This window comes from Balaenoptera borealis (assembly GCF_965194805.1).
Source record: "Balaenoptera borealis genome assembly, chromosome: 1".
In the NCBI taxonomy this organism is placed as follows: Eukaryota; Metazoa; Chordata; class Mammalia; order Artiodactyla; family Balaenopteridae; genus Balaenoptera; species Balaenoptera borealis.
This window is the reverse complement of record NC_138860.1, coordinates 83139644-83154175: the sequence shown is the minus strand read 5'-3', so window position 1 is coordinate 83154175 and position 14532 is coordinate 83139644.

Below are 14532 nucleotides of genomic sequence, written 5' to 3'. Positions count from 1 at the left end.
CCCACGCACAACAATGAAGAGTAGCCTCTGCTCACCACAACTAGAGAGAGCCCGTGCGCAGCAATGAAGACCCAATGCAGCCAAAAATAAATAAGTAAATAAATAAACAAATTTTTAAAAATAAAAAATAAAATAAAGATGAGGATGACACGGTCCCTCACTCTGAGTAGCCCCCAGTGTGAGTATCAGGAGAGGGGATAGAAGGAAGGAGAAGCAGAGAGGGACTGGCTTGTAAACAGATGTTCATATCAATACTACTATGTAATAGGACTAGTATAGAGGGGTGTAGGGGCTTCTGTGGGAGATAACAGTAGGCACCTGAGATATCACAAAGGAGGTGACATTTGAACCTCGAGTGGGTTTCCCAGGAGACAGAAGAAATAGCATGAACAAATCATAGAATGGACGTGGCAAGATCAGACCAAGGCAAGTGTCCAGCATGTGTGCAGTGCTCCTTTCTACCAGCAGAGAGTGTCCTTACAAGGGCACCAATCCCATCCTGAGGGCTCGGCTCCCATGACTTCATCCAAACCCAGTTATTTCCCAAAGGCCCCAACCTCCAAATATCAATACCATCACATTGGGGACTAACATATGAATTTGGGGGAAACAAACCTTCAGTCCATAGCAGAGGTCAATATAGGATTTTAAGCTACTGAACCAGCTTTATTTGCCAGAAAGACAAATTTGACAGCAATGTGGAAGACAAACTGGGTCTAACTCAATTTTTCCTTGCATGTGGGGCTGCGCATTAGCAGGGCTGTGTGACTCAAACCTAAAGAGGAGCAGAAGGGTCTGGCTTCTGGTCCAAACATCTGGCCATCAGATTTTCCCAGGCAATCCCTTGGCAAAATCTCACCAGCCCAGGCTCTCAGGCATCTCTCCTAGGCAGGACCACACTGAGTGGGAACTGAATGGTCAGCAGGGGGCACCAAAGGACTGGTGATTGGACAGTCACACGGCTGGTCGGAGCCTTCCTGCCACGTGGTGAAAAGGGAAGCCTTCCAGGTTCCAGACCCTGGCACAGCCTGATCCCCTGGGCTCCATCATTCCCAGCCTCCTCCTCCCCTCACCCCCCGCCCCCCATCCATACTCTGACCTCAAATAGGAAGTCAGAAAAGGAAGGAGGTGGATTTTTTCCCCCAAATTCAGGGCAAACACACACACATACTTTTTTTTAAGGCTCTTCCCAGTTTCTTAGAGAAGTTTTTACTCACCAAACTCAGCAATTTCCTCATCAAGTTTTGGATCATACTTTTGTGTATTCCTAAACTAACACCGTGGCTCTGAGCTATGAACAAGGATGCTTCTCAGAACATAAAATCACAAGCCAGAGCTGGGCGAGAGCCCCAGAACTGATTCTGATCTGATAATAATTCCGCACTCTTGAGACTAACTCACAAGCTAAAAACTGTATTTAGTAATATATTTACCACAGGTGATCTGCAGCTGGGAAGAGGAAAGGACACCCAGAAACCATCTAAATGTCCAAAATTAAGGGACATTACCAAATGCTGAACGTCAGCAGGAAGGAATAGTGTGTCATCATTAAAATGGAAATTATACACTTGTAGGAAAATTCGGTAAGAAAGTAGAAATGGGGACTTCCCCAGCGGTCAGTGGCTAAGACTCCGCGCTCCCAATGCAGGGGGCCTGGGTTCAATCCTGGTCAGGGAACTAGATCCCACATCCCACATCCCACATCCCACATCCCGCATGCTGTAACTAAGACCCAGAGCAGCTGAAATAAATAAATGTTTTTTTAAGAAAAGAAAGTAGAAATGCTTGTCTCTTTTTTTTGCGGGGGAAGGGGGATGCATTAAAAAGAGTTTTGATTCATTCCTGGAGGCAAACCTAGTCTTCCCTCCCCCTGAGAGAGTGAGGGCAGGCAGAGGAGCTTCCTGCTAGGTTGGGAATTTGATTGCTTGCTCGCTTGTTTTAAAGAATAAGTGACTACAATGCCTGTTTTCTATATTTCCGTATTCTAGTATATTGTGCAATTTTTAGGTACCAAAATATTAGCATTTTTGTCCATATAGCAACATTAATTCAGTATTTTTAAAAACCTGAAATCTTAACCATTTATGTATTGAGATGTACCTAAGAATTTGAGATGTACATAATGTAACCTATAGGTTACATTAAAATTTCAAATCAAACAAATGTTAATGCTATTAGAAAGCATTCTTCTATACCTCCATAATCTGCAAAAGGTGACAGAAAATGGCAATCAACAAAGTAAAAAATAATTCTTATTATCCCTGAGCAAAGGAGGTTGGACGTTTCAGTACTGAAATTGATACCAATTCCTCTGCGTCATCATCCCTGTTCATAAACGAAGTAATTAAGGAAGGCAAAGCAAATTGAACATACGTTCTTTAAAATAGAAACTGGCTTACAATGAACAACAAAGACCGCAGGCCCTGAAAAATATTCAAAAGCATCTCAAAGTTACTAAACAAGAAATGAGTTTATTAGAAGATGGAAGCAGCTGCCCCTCACCCCTATCAATCTAGATGAAGATGACAGTGCTTTCAATAACTGGCAAACTGTCCACAAAATTACATTCACAGCTCAAGGACGGCACCACTGATGATGATTGCTTTTTAAAATTGTGCTATTTTTTAACTGAAGTATAATTGGCTTATTATATTATATTAGTTTCAGGTGTACAACATAGTGACTCAATTTTTCTATACATTACAAGATAACCACCACAAGTAGTCTAATTACCATCCGTCACCATACAGAGTTATTACAATATTATTGACTATATTCCCTATGCTGTATGTTACATCCCCATGACTTATTTATTTTATAACTGGAAGTTTGTGCCTCTTAATCTCCCTCACCTATTTTCATTCATTCTCCCCCCATCTCCCTCCCCTAGCAATCACTAGTTTATTCTGTCAGAGAGGAAGAAATTTTCCTCTGCCCTTCTAGGTTCTTCTGGCTGATCTAAGAAATTAAACTGACATGAGACAGATTAACAGGAAAAAATCAAACAAAAGGTTAATAACATATATACATAGGAGAAACCCAAGAAAACTGAGGAACTCATCAAAATAGGTGAAATCTTGCACCTTTAAATACCATCTTCAGCTAAAGACAAAAGAGGAATTGGGGGTAGTGATTTGGGACTTCAGCTAGGAGGAAGGCATTTCACAAGGAGATGGAAAAGCAGATGTTTGGTAAACAAATGTTCGCTGGGCCTTGCAGACAAAACGACAGAGTAGACTCTGATATCCAGGCCCAGTGGAGCTTCCCCCACCACACCTAGCCCATATTCTTTGCACAAATCTCTGGTGATAGCTCTATTCTAGATTTTTTTTTTTTTTTAAAGAAATTCACGTTCTTTTATGTATTTATTTATTTATTTATTTATGACTGTGTTGAGTCTTCGTTTCTGTGCGAGGGCTTTCTCTAGTTGCGGCAAGTGGGGACCACTCTTCATCGCGGTGCGCGGGCCTCCCACCATCGCGGCCTCTCTTGTTGCGGAGCACAGGCTCTAGACGCGCAGGCTCAGTAATTGTGGCTCACGGGCCCAGTTGCTCCGCGGCATGTGGGATCCTCCCAGACCAGGGCTCGAACCCGTGTCCCCTGCATTGGCAGGCAGACTCTCACCCACTGCGCCACCAGGGAAGCCCTATTCTAGATTCTTTACGCAGCTAAGGAGGAGGTAAAAAGAAAGACTTCCTGAGTCTTCTGTTTCTTAAAAATGATCATCCTAATCTAATCCTCATGCCAAAGAGTTACTTTTTAGGGGGCAAATCTTGCTCCCCTCCAGTCCCACCTTTGAATCTCTTTTAAGAAGTTTCATAGACCAGAAGTTGAGTTGATCAGTTGCCTTATATCTCATTGAACCGGTCTCTTAGTGCTGACAGTAGGTCAGTTCAGTTACTCATTTCAGGAGGCGGTAATGCAGGTGGGCTCTCAAGGTTAGGGCTTTAGAGTCCAAGCAATCAGGTATTTAATAAGAGGCATTTCTATGGAGAAAAAGAAAAACAAAGGTTAATGATTGGAGCAAATTTTCTGAGTCCTGAGAGTTGCCAGTCGAAGATTCCTAGATGTCAGGGCTGAAGCATCTTTTGCAGTTTGAAACGTCTCTGGTGATGTCATCAGGTATTCAGGTAAACTTTCTGAGTGGCTTACACAGCAGCAGGCACAAAGATTGTCTAAACATGGGCTATTGCAGGGGTCTCCCTTAAGTTTATATCAAGTTCTTCAGTTTCCATTTGCAGGACTTCAGGAAAAGGGCCACTTTAGTTCTCAATGATTCCAAGTCAAAGTGGGAGAAAAAGTGGAAACATTAGTTTGGAGAGCTGGAGCCAAATATTTGAGGAAGCTAGAAGAATTCAGAATCCAGTCTAGTTTACAGAAAATAAAACCTCAAAGACGATTAACAGAACTAGAATCTAAAATCCACGGACTTCCCTGGTGGTCCAGTGGTTAGGATGTGGCGCTTTCACTGTAGAGGGGAACTAAGATCCTGCAAACCCCGTGGTGTGGCCAAAAAAATTAATTAATTAAATAAAATAAAATCCACAATTGTGTACTATAGTTTCTACTGAAACACTTTTTTTTTCTAAAATTACCTTCATTTCTAACCAAGATAGCCAAATTAAGACTAATGTATTTGCAAAATAAGTTTAGTTTCATTAAACTTGGTCTGATTAGGGACTTCCTTGGCGGTCCAGTGGTTAAGACTCTGTGCTTCCAATGCATAAGGCACGGGTTCAATCCCTGGTCAGCAAACTAAGATCCCACAGGCCAAGAAACGCGGCCAAAAAATTTTTAATTTTTAAATTTAAAAAATTTTTTAAATTTTAAAAAAACAACTTGGTCTGATTATTTATATAAACCCAGCAAGAATAGCAATTGACCATATAGGCTCTTTTAAGTCAGCTTTTTGGGAACTTTTCATAAGGAATCTCCAGATTGAACTTTAAAATGCCTCCGAGGCCAGGAAACCATGCCAATAACTTGCCATCACACTTACCTGTAATGCCTATAGATTTGGGGTAATTCCTCTCTTCCTGAGGTCCCCAAGATATCCTGAGGTTCTTGTAACCTTCCTTACTCACCTGGTAAGGCTGCTGGGAACCCTGTAAGCAAGGTACTAGACGATTATTCCAAGGAGCTTTTTTTTTTTTTAATATTTATTTATTTATTTATTTTGGCTGCACTGGGTCTTAGTTGCAGCACGTGGGATCTATAGTTGCGGCATGCAGACTTCTTAGTTGCTGCATGCGGGCTTCTTAATTGCGGCATGCGTGCAGGATCTAGTTCCCTGATCAGGGATCGAACCTGGGTCCCCTGCATTGGGAGCGCAGAGCCTTACCCACTGGACCACCAGGGAAGTCCCTCCAAGGGGCTTTAAGTCTCCATAAAGTCAATCTTAATTCCTTAAAGCTGTCTGGTCACATCTGATTCTATGCATGTCTCTCTCAAACATGACATTTCAGTCAAAGTCTTCATAATATAACCAATGTTTCCAATTGTGAGTGTTACAAGGAGAAGAGATTCTCAGTGAATATACGTAAATAACTATATTGCCATGAAAATAAGAACATTCACTAAGAGTTTCCAACTTCTGGGGGGACCAGGTAGGGAGAAAAAGATAAATGTCTCAATTCTGCTTACAAAGGTATAATTTACCAAATTGATGTAAGTCATAATTAGAGGAAAGGTTTCCTTATATCTGGAAAACAAAGATTAAAAAGTCAGTAATATTCCAGACAAAAAGTTATGAAAACTATAATCTTACTTATCAGTTTATTTAGTCCCATGTAATTAGTTCTTGTTGATCTTGATCTTTTGTTAGTATTTTTATGAAGCCATCAGCTTCTTCATTAGAGTTCTGTAATTTCTTACCCAGTTCAGTGGTATTATCTAAAAGTTATCAGAAGGACTTCCCTGGTGGCACAGTGGCTAAGAATCCGCCTGCAAATGCAGGGGACTTTATTACCCACTTTGTTGGGGTTTTATCATAAATAGATGTTGAATTCTGTCAAAAGCTTTTTCTACATCTATTAAGATGATCATATCATTTTTATTCTTCCATTTATTAATATGGTGAATCATGTTGATTGACTTGTGGATATTGAACCATCCTTGCATCCCTGGGATAAATCTCACTTGATCATGGTGTATGATCTTTTAACGTATTGTTGAATTCAGTTTGCTAATATTTTGTTGAGGATTTTTGCACCTATGTTGCTCATCAGTGATATTGGCCTACAATTTTCTTTTTTTTATGGTGCCCTTATCTGGTTTTTGTATCAGCAATGCTAGCCTTATAGAATGAGTTCAGAAGTGTTCCATATTCTTCAATTTTTTGGAATAGCTTGAGAAGAATAAGTGTTGATTCTTTTTTAAATGTTTGGTAGAATTCACCTGTGAAGCCATCCAGTCCTACACTTTTGCTTGTTGGGAGTTTTTAAATTACTGATTGAATTTATGGAAATAAGTCTGTTCACATTTTCTATTTCTTCCTGATTCAGTCTTGGGAAATGGTACATTTCAAGAAATTTATCCACTTTTTCTCAGTTGTCCATTTTATTCACATATAATTGTTCATAGTAATAATACTATGTTTTTTTAAAGATATTATTTCATCTTCCTTTTTTCAAAGTTAAGTTTTCTTTATATTTATATAGTGTTTGGTTTACTTTTTGAATAATATTTTATTAATTTTACCTACTAATTTAGATTAGAAGAATAATGCATCTTTATGTTTATATTTGAAGTTTTTGCTTTTATTTGACACTTTGTCACGTGTTTCTAATTTTTTGAAATATTTTAATACATAACTCCAGTGTTTTTAATGTTATAAATTCTGAAAACTTTTACATAGAATACAAGTATTCAACCCCATATTTTAATAATGTGCGCAATAAAAACCAAAACACAGGTATTGATATTTTGCTCTCATATAACAATCACTAAGAATGAGCTTTCCTGGCTCAACTGGTTTTTCTGTTGCTATGAATTTAAGGTACAGTTAGAACAGAGTTTCTGGTGTAAAGGAATGAAAATGGTGGGAGGGAGCTTGGCGGAGCCAGGAAAAAATGAGAGAAGGAAAGTGGAGTCTGCAGTGTGGGTACCTGGGGAGAGCAGAACTGAAAGAATTGTCAGGGAGTCAGCCATTCATTGTCCAGGGGGTGCTGGATAACAGGGCTGAGGGAAGGAACCATGCAAAGGGCCTTCCATGAGGTGGGGTGGAACCTAGCCCCTGCTGGCTAACCCTTCAGTATTCACACCATCAGCAACCAAGGTTCAAGTCTTCCTGTGACTGAAAACTTCCTTCTCTGCACCAAGCACCCCACCAGCTGACCACCCAGTGAGGAATGCCTGGCCAGTGACAGTCATCACTCTGCCCCAGCTGTACACACACACACACTCAAACACACTCACACACTAGGAGAACAGATTTCCACAGCACCTCTAGGACAACTGTACAACCAAAGAGCACCCCAGGACACCTAGTGGGGTGGTGGAGAGGAGCTCCCTCTGCTGCACCTGGAAGAATAAAGAATTGAAAGCAGAGTCCCAAAGGGATATATGTACACCCATGTTCATAACAGCATTATTCACAATTGCTAAAATGTAGTAGCAACCCAAGTGTCCAGCAACAAAGGAATAGATAAGCAAAATGTGGTATATTCAAATAATGGAACATTACTCAGCCTTGAAAAGGAAGGAAATTCTGACAAATGCTACCGCATGGATGAAATCTGAGGACATTATGCTAAGTGAAATAAAGCCAGTCCTAAAAATACAAATACTGCATGATTCCACTTGTACAAAACACTTAGTCAAATCCATAGAGACAGAAAGCAGAGCTGGGGAAAGAGGGGGGGATAGAGAATTACTCTTTAATAGATACAGAGTTTCGATTTTACAAGATGAAGAGAACTATGGAGACGGATGGTAGAGATGGCTGTGCAACAATGTGAATGTATTTAATACCACAGAATGTACACTTTTTAAAGGTTCATTTTATGTTCATTTTATGTTATGTGTACAGCATACCTCATTTTATTGGGCTTCACTTTATTGCACTTCACAGATATTGTGGTTATTACAAACTGAAGACTTGTGGCCACGCTGTGTCAAGCAAGTCTATAGGCCCAATTTTTCCAAGAGCATTTGCTCACATCATGTCTCTGTGTCACATTTTGGTATTTCTCACAATATTTCAAACTTTTTCATTATTATTATATTTGTTACGGTGATCTGTGGTCAGTGATCTTTGATGTTAAGCTTGCAAAAAGATTATGACTCGCCAAAGACTCAGATGATGGTTAGCATTTTTTAGCAATAACGTATTTTTAAATTAAGGTATGTACATTTTTTAGGCATAATACTATACTAATAGACTAATAGTGCAAATGTAACTTTTACATGCACTGGAAAACCAAAAAATTTGTGTGACTCACTTTATTGTGATATTCGCTTTTTTGCGATGGTCTGGAACCAAACCTGCCTTATCTCCAAGGTATGCCTGTATTTTGCTAAACTTTTTTTCAACTGGGAAAAAAAAGTGAGGTCAGGAGAGATTTGACACAGACAGAGGAGGCAGTGTGACCACAGAGGCAAAGACTGCAGTGGTGCAGACACAAGTCAAGCAACGCCAGCAGCCACCAGATGCCCAAAGGGACAATGAACCAATTTTCCCCCAGAGCCTTTGGAGGGAGTGTGGCCCTACCGACAACCCCTTGATTTCAGACGTCTGGCCTACAGGACTGTGAAAGAATAAATTTCTGTCATTTTAACCCCCCTCCAAATCCCCACTGGATTGTACACTTTAAAAGTGTCAATTTGGGCTTCCCTGGTGGCGCTGTGGTTGAGAATCTGCCTGCCAATGCAGGGGACACGGGTTCGAGCCCTGGTCTGGGAAGATCCCACATGCCGCGGAGCAACTAGGCCCGTGAGCCACAGCTACTGAGCCTGCACATCTGGAGCCTGTGCTCCGCAACAAGAGAGGCCTGCGCACCACGATGAAGAGTGGCCCCCGCTTGCCACAACTAGAGAAAGCCCTCGCACAGAAACGAAGACCCAACACAGCCAAAATTAAATTAATTAATTAATTAATTAAAAATAAATAAATAAATAAAAGGGTCAATTTTATGGTACATGAATTATATCTCAATAAAGCTTTTGTTTGTGTGTGTGTTTTGGCTTTGCTTTGTTTGGTTTGGTTTTTTCCCCAGCTTTATGAGACATAATTGACTCATAACATTGTGTAAGTTCAAGGTGTACAAAGTGTTGATTTGATAAATGTATATATGGCAAAATGATGACCACCATAGCACAGCTACCACCTGCATGCCATCACATAGTCACCCTTTCTTTTTTGTGGTGAGAGCATTTAAGATCTACTTTCTTAGAACATTCAAGTACTTAATAACACAGTATTGTTAGCTATAATCATCATGCTAGACATTAGATCCCCAGAACTTAAGCTTACAACTCTAAGTTTAGACCCTTTTGACCCTTTGCCTAACATCTCCCCATTTCCCCCAACCCCCAACCCCTGGTAACCACCACTCTATTCTCTGTTTCTCTGAATTCGACTTTGCTAGATTCTACATATGAGTAAGAACATACTGGGTTTGTCTTTCTCTGTCTGACATCTCACTTAACATAATGCCCTCAAGGTCCATCCACGTTGTCACAAATGGCAGGGTTTCCTTTTCTCTCATGAAGGAATAATACTCCATTGAGCATATATCCATTGAACGTCCCTTAGATTGTTTCCAGATCTTGGCTATTGTGCGTAATGATGCAATGAACATGGGAGGCCAGATGTCTCTGTGAGATCCCAATTTCTCACAGGGAAACACCTCAATAAAGCTGTTTAAGAGAGAGAGAGAGAGAGAGAGAGACAAGTCTATTTTTTCTTGGGCTTTTTGTTTTTCTGGTTTTTTACCCATGCCTTTCGTCATGCGGGGATCTTAGTTCCCCAATCAGGGATTGAATCAGTGCCCCCTGCATTGGGAGAGCAGAGTTTTAACCACTGGACCACCAGGGAAGTCCCTAGGCTATTTTTTTCTTGTAATGAAAATACTCTCTGGGTGAGATGCTGGCTTCTGGGTGCGGGGCACCCATTATACACAGAAGGCACTGTGCACAGGGCACCGAAAACATTTTCATTTTCATTTTGTTTAAAAGTACAAGAAACCTGGATATACTAACAATGAATATATAATAATGAATCCATCTTGGTTCACATTTATCTTTATACCAACACAGTCATAAAATACAGTTTTTAATATTTTCCTATGGAGGAAAAATTCCACAGAGGCAAAAGTACCTAGAGCCCATGGAAGTCAAAAGCAGCCTTGCTCCTAGGTAATTTGTGAGGAAATCGGTCACAGCTGTCACACGCTGCAGAGAAAGAACCGGAATTGGGACACCGATCAGCGTCCCCACTTCTAGGTCTAGAACTGCCCCCCCAACCCAGACCCCCCCAGAGCAGGCAGAGCCTGGCATAGGAAAGCTCCATTAGCTTCCAATGCGCCAAGGGCCTAAACGCTGGGACATCCTTATATAAGAAGAGCAGTGGGGTGTCCTGAGGGATGGATGTGGCAACTTAGCATTTGGAGGCTTGAAGAACTGTGGGTGGGGGAGACCTCTGCGGAGGGAGCACCCTGCAGGTCTCCCCACCTGAAAGCCCTACGCTGACCTGGAAGCAGGAGAACCTTCTGATGCTGTGAGCGTAGCCTTCTTGAAGAGAGGTGTAAGGGGGTGCCTCAGGACCCTCCCCACCTTTCCCCTTCCCTCTGGACAGAGGGCTGGGTTGCTCTCCCCTAGATTCTGGGAGGACACAGGCAGGGCACTCAGAGGACAGGGAAAAGGGTCTGCTTGGGCATCCCACTGAGCAATAGCCAGTGGCTGACCCTACACACACCCCACCTCCCTTTACCCGTCTCCCTTTTCAGGCTTCTCTGGGTCTGTCCCTGCTCACCACCTGGACTAGGTCTGCAGGTTAAGTCCCAAAGTGCCAGGAAGACTGGGGTGCTCGCTCCAGGAGTGCCATCACAGGCCTCCTGGCCACCCACCCAGGTGCCAACCTGGGGCCTCCTAGCCTCTCTACCACTCCACCCCCGCCACACATCCAGCAGACGCTATGTGTTCATCTTTGGGCACCTGCCTGCCCTCTTCCTGCCACCCCACTGCACTCCAGGTCAGATCCTCGTTGTCCCACCTGCAGTGGCCACCAGCTTCCTGGCCTCTTCCCCAGGGTCCAGATCTCTTTGAAGTCCAGGCCTTTAACAAATCACCACTCTATTCAAAACCTTCAATACCCACCGCACACCCATAGCTTACAGGCAGGGCTTTTAAACATTCCCTGGAACCCTTTCTTAAAAGAAAACATAATGGAGGAGGCTGGTCTATGAAAAATACAGAGCTCTGGATAAAATAGGGTAAGTGGCCAGAAGCTGCCCTATCTGAGCCGTCACCCCACCATGGGCAACCCCTAAGCTACCTCTGAGAACCCACTAGAGCTCTTGTAGTTCAAAATCCACTAGATCCTATCAGACTGGCTAAAACGTTTTAAAATGATACTGCCTAAGGCTGTCCAGGATGCTGGATCATTTACCACTAATGGGAAGTGTGAATTGTTGCTGCTGTTTTGGAAAGTAATATAGCAATTGCTATTTAAATTAAGTATGTATATGCCCTTCAAGCCAGCAGTTTCACTCCTGGGATTCTGTACTAAATGAATAAAACCATCAGTCCTTAAGAATGTGTATACAGAGATGTTTATTCAGCAATATTATTATTGCTTGTAGTGAAAAAATTGGGGGTAGGAAATGCCCACCACTAGGGAAATAGGAAATGATCAGATAAATTATGGTGCTTCTGTACTGTGGAATAACCTACAGCCATTAAAAAGAAGGATTTAGACCTCTACCAGTTGACTTGAAGGGATTTTCGTGATATATTGTTAAATGGAGAAAACATAAAATGAGAGAAATATATATATATATAATGATTCCATTTTTATAACACAATTACATCATACAAAACATGTCTTATATGTGGAACTATATTTATACAGTTTTTTAGAAAGCTATGGAATAAGGCATCCTAGTTCATTAACACTGGTTATTTGAGTGCAAGAAAATAAAACTTGTCAGTGAATTTCTCAGTGCCCCAGTACAAACCCTAGCCTCCTGGGACTCTTCACATACCATGAGGATTAGACTCATAGCCATTTGTGTCATTAATTGCTTGATCCAAAAGGATAATAAAACTTCTCTTGTTGCCCAAAGAGAGAGAGTCAAATGCTTACCACCTGCAGTAGGTCCCAAGGTTAAGCCCCAAGCAGCTCAGGAGACCGGAAAGCTCCTCTCTAGGTATTTATACTTCAAAAGAGATGAAGACTCAGAATTTAGAGATCCCTAGGACCTAAAAACTGGAGGCTCCTGGAGCTATCTGGTTCCTAGAGAAATTTTCTTTACATTCCAGAGAGTGGTGTTAGGATTTAGGCCCGCAACATTCCCAAGGAGACCCTTTCAGAAGGAGAGGAGAACCAGTTCCCTTTCCCTCTTTATAAGTAGTGAAAAACCATCTTTCCTTGTCACTTGCCTTTGAATGTCTGGTCCTTGAATGGGACCTAGCCCAAGATAGGACCCAGGCCAAGGCAGCCCTGACTCACTGATTATTTCTATAAGTCATTTTGTACACTCTCAATATGTGATTAAAACATTTAAGAGAAAAACATGAAGAAGAAATGGCCAAAATACGTCAGGATGTGATAAGCCCTAATGAACTGGCAAAGGGAATGGAGAGGGCCCAGTTCTGAATTTACAGTTTGCCCTGGGTGGAAGCACTTAGTCCTCTATTGGTCTTTTCACTTGTTCAACAGGGTTAATAATACGTACTACACATAACTCTTCTGAGCATCACAAAAGAATGGATATGAAAGTGCCTTGTAAAAATAAAAGTGCTATACAAACGTACAGTGGCTTTATTCCCGACAGTATCAGATATGCTTGGCAGAGAACAAAGAGCTACATACTGTGACTCAGTCCAAAACCCCTCCCACTGGGGCCCGCCCCAGCTTACAGACATGGGCTGCGGTGCTGCTGTTTCAGCTTCCTGGGTGTCAGGCTGACTACGATGTAGGATTAATGCCCATTTATGCACAGCGAGGGAAAAAGGAGCCTCAGCGAGGGGCATGGGGGCACGCAGAGCCACTTCCACCAGTGGCCTGGATCAGCCTCAGCAAAGGGACAGGGTGTGAAGCCCCCAGCTCACATCTGAACGTCTCCCTCTGCCCTAAGCCCAGGCCCCTGTTCCACAGAGTGAACTAAAGGCTTCATTTCCATTACATCCGTTGGAGGCAAATGCAATAAAAAGTGACCAGCCTGTGCCCCCTCCACACACAGTCCCACCCTTTGAGTACCCACCAGGTTCCATTGTAAATGCTGCTTCCTCCCACCATCCCTCAAAAAAGCCTTAAAGACCACACCCTCAAAGCAAACAAAAGATTTGCTATATGTGTGGGGTTTTATTTTTTAAATCCTGTTCCTGTTCCCCTCCACTACTATGGAAAGGCAGCCGCTAAAGGACACGCCTGTTTATTTAGCAGGTGAACTGTGCATGTTTACCGAGTCTCCTAAACCTCTCGGCCTGCCCACCCACCAGAGCTCCCTGCAGATGCATGACCGAAGGCCTTGTCTGAGCAGCCCCTCCCTGGGCAGGGCAGTAGGTCTTCACCCACTGAAATGACCCCTCCTCCCTCTTTGTACGAAGGTCTTCTCGGCCCTGAAAGCGGGAGGGGCGGGGGACAGGTTTCAGATTCTGTTTGTCCTTGCAAACCGCCTTCCTTTCATGGACTTGCTCGTGGTACGTGTGTCTTAGGTAAAGGCTGAGTTGCGAGTTGCTTTATTGGGGGGTTAATTGCTGGGAGCCAAAAGAGCCAAAAGTGGTGTTTCCCTCTTCACTGGAAGGGCTCCACCGTCGTTGTTCCCTCCGCCACTGGCTCCTCCCCAGGGCTTCGAGAAAACCAACCACAACGGCCCCGCGGCGTCCTGCTCTCTGCCCACACGAGGGCGCTCGCTCCACGCCCCACTATGCTGGCCGCCGCGGCGCCGGGCCGGGAAGGTATCTTTGCGGGGTGGAGGGTCGGATAGAGCCATGGTTTGGACGCGGCTGTGCAGACCGGGAGCTCAACCTGGGTCCCTTCCTGGTTCCCAACTGTGCCAGTCCCTACTCCCTGCGGGGAAAGAGAGGCCACTAGAGAAGGAGGGACGCCAAGAGGTGAGGCTTCCAGCCCTCTTGGGACTGTTGGCTCATCCCCACCCCCTGGAGGAAGAAGACTCAATTCCGCAGAGTTGGGCCCCCCGGGAAGTGGGGAGGTGAGTAAGAGGGGAAGGAGGATATGTTCTCCCTCTGGGGTCCCCAGAGCCTATAGAGGAACTTGCCTGGCATACGCTAGGCCTGGAGGGGACAGAACTGCCCCATGGCCCTGAAACACAATTTACCCCCTTCCCCTACCCCACTGCCTGAAAACGC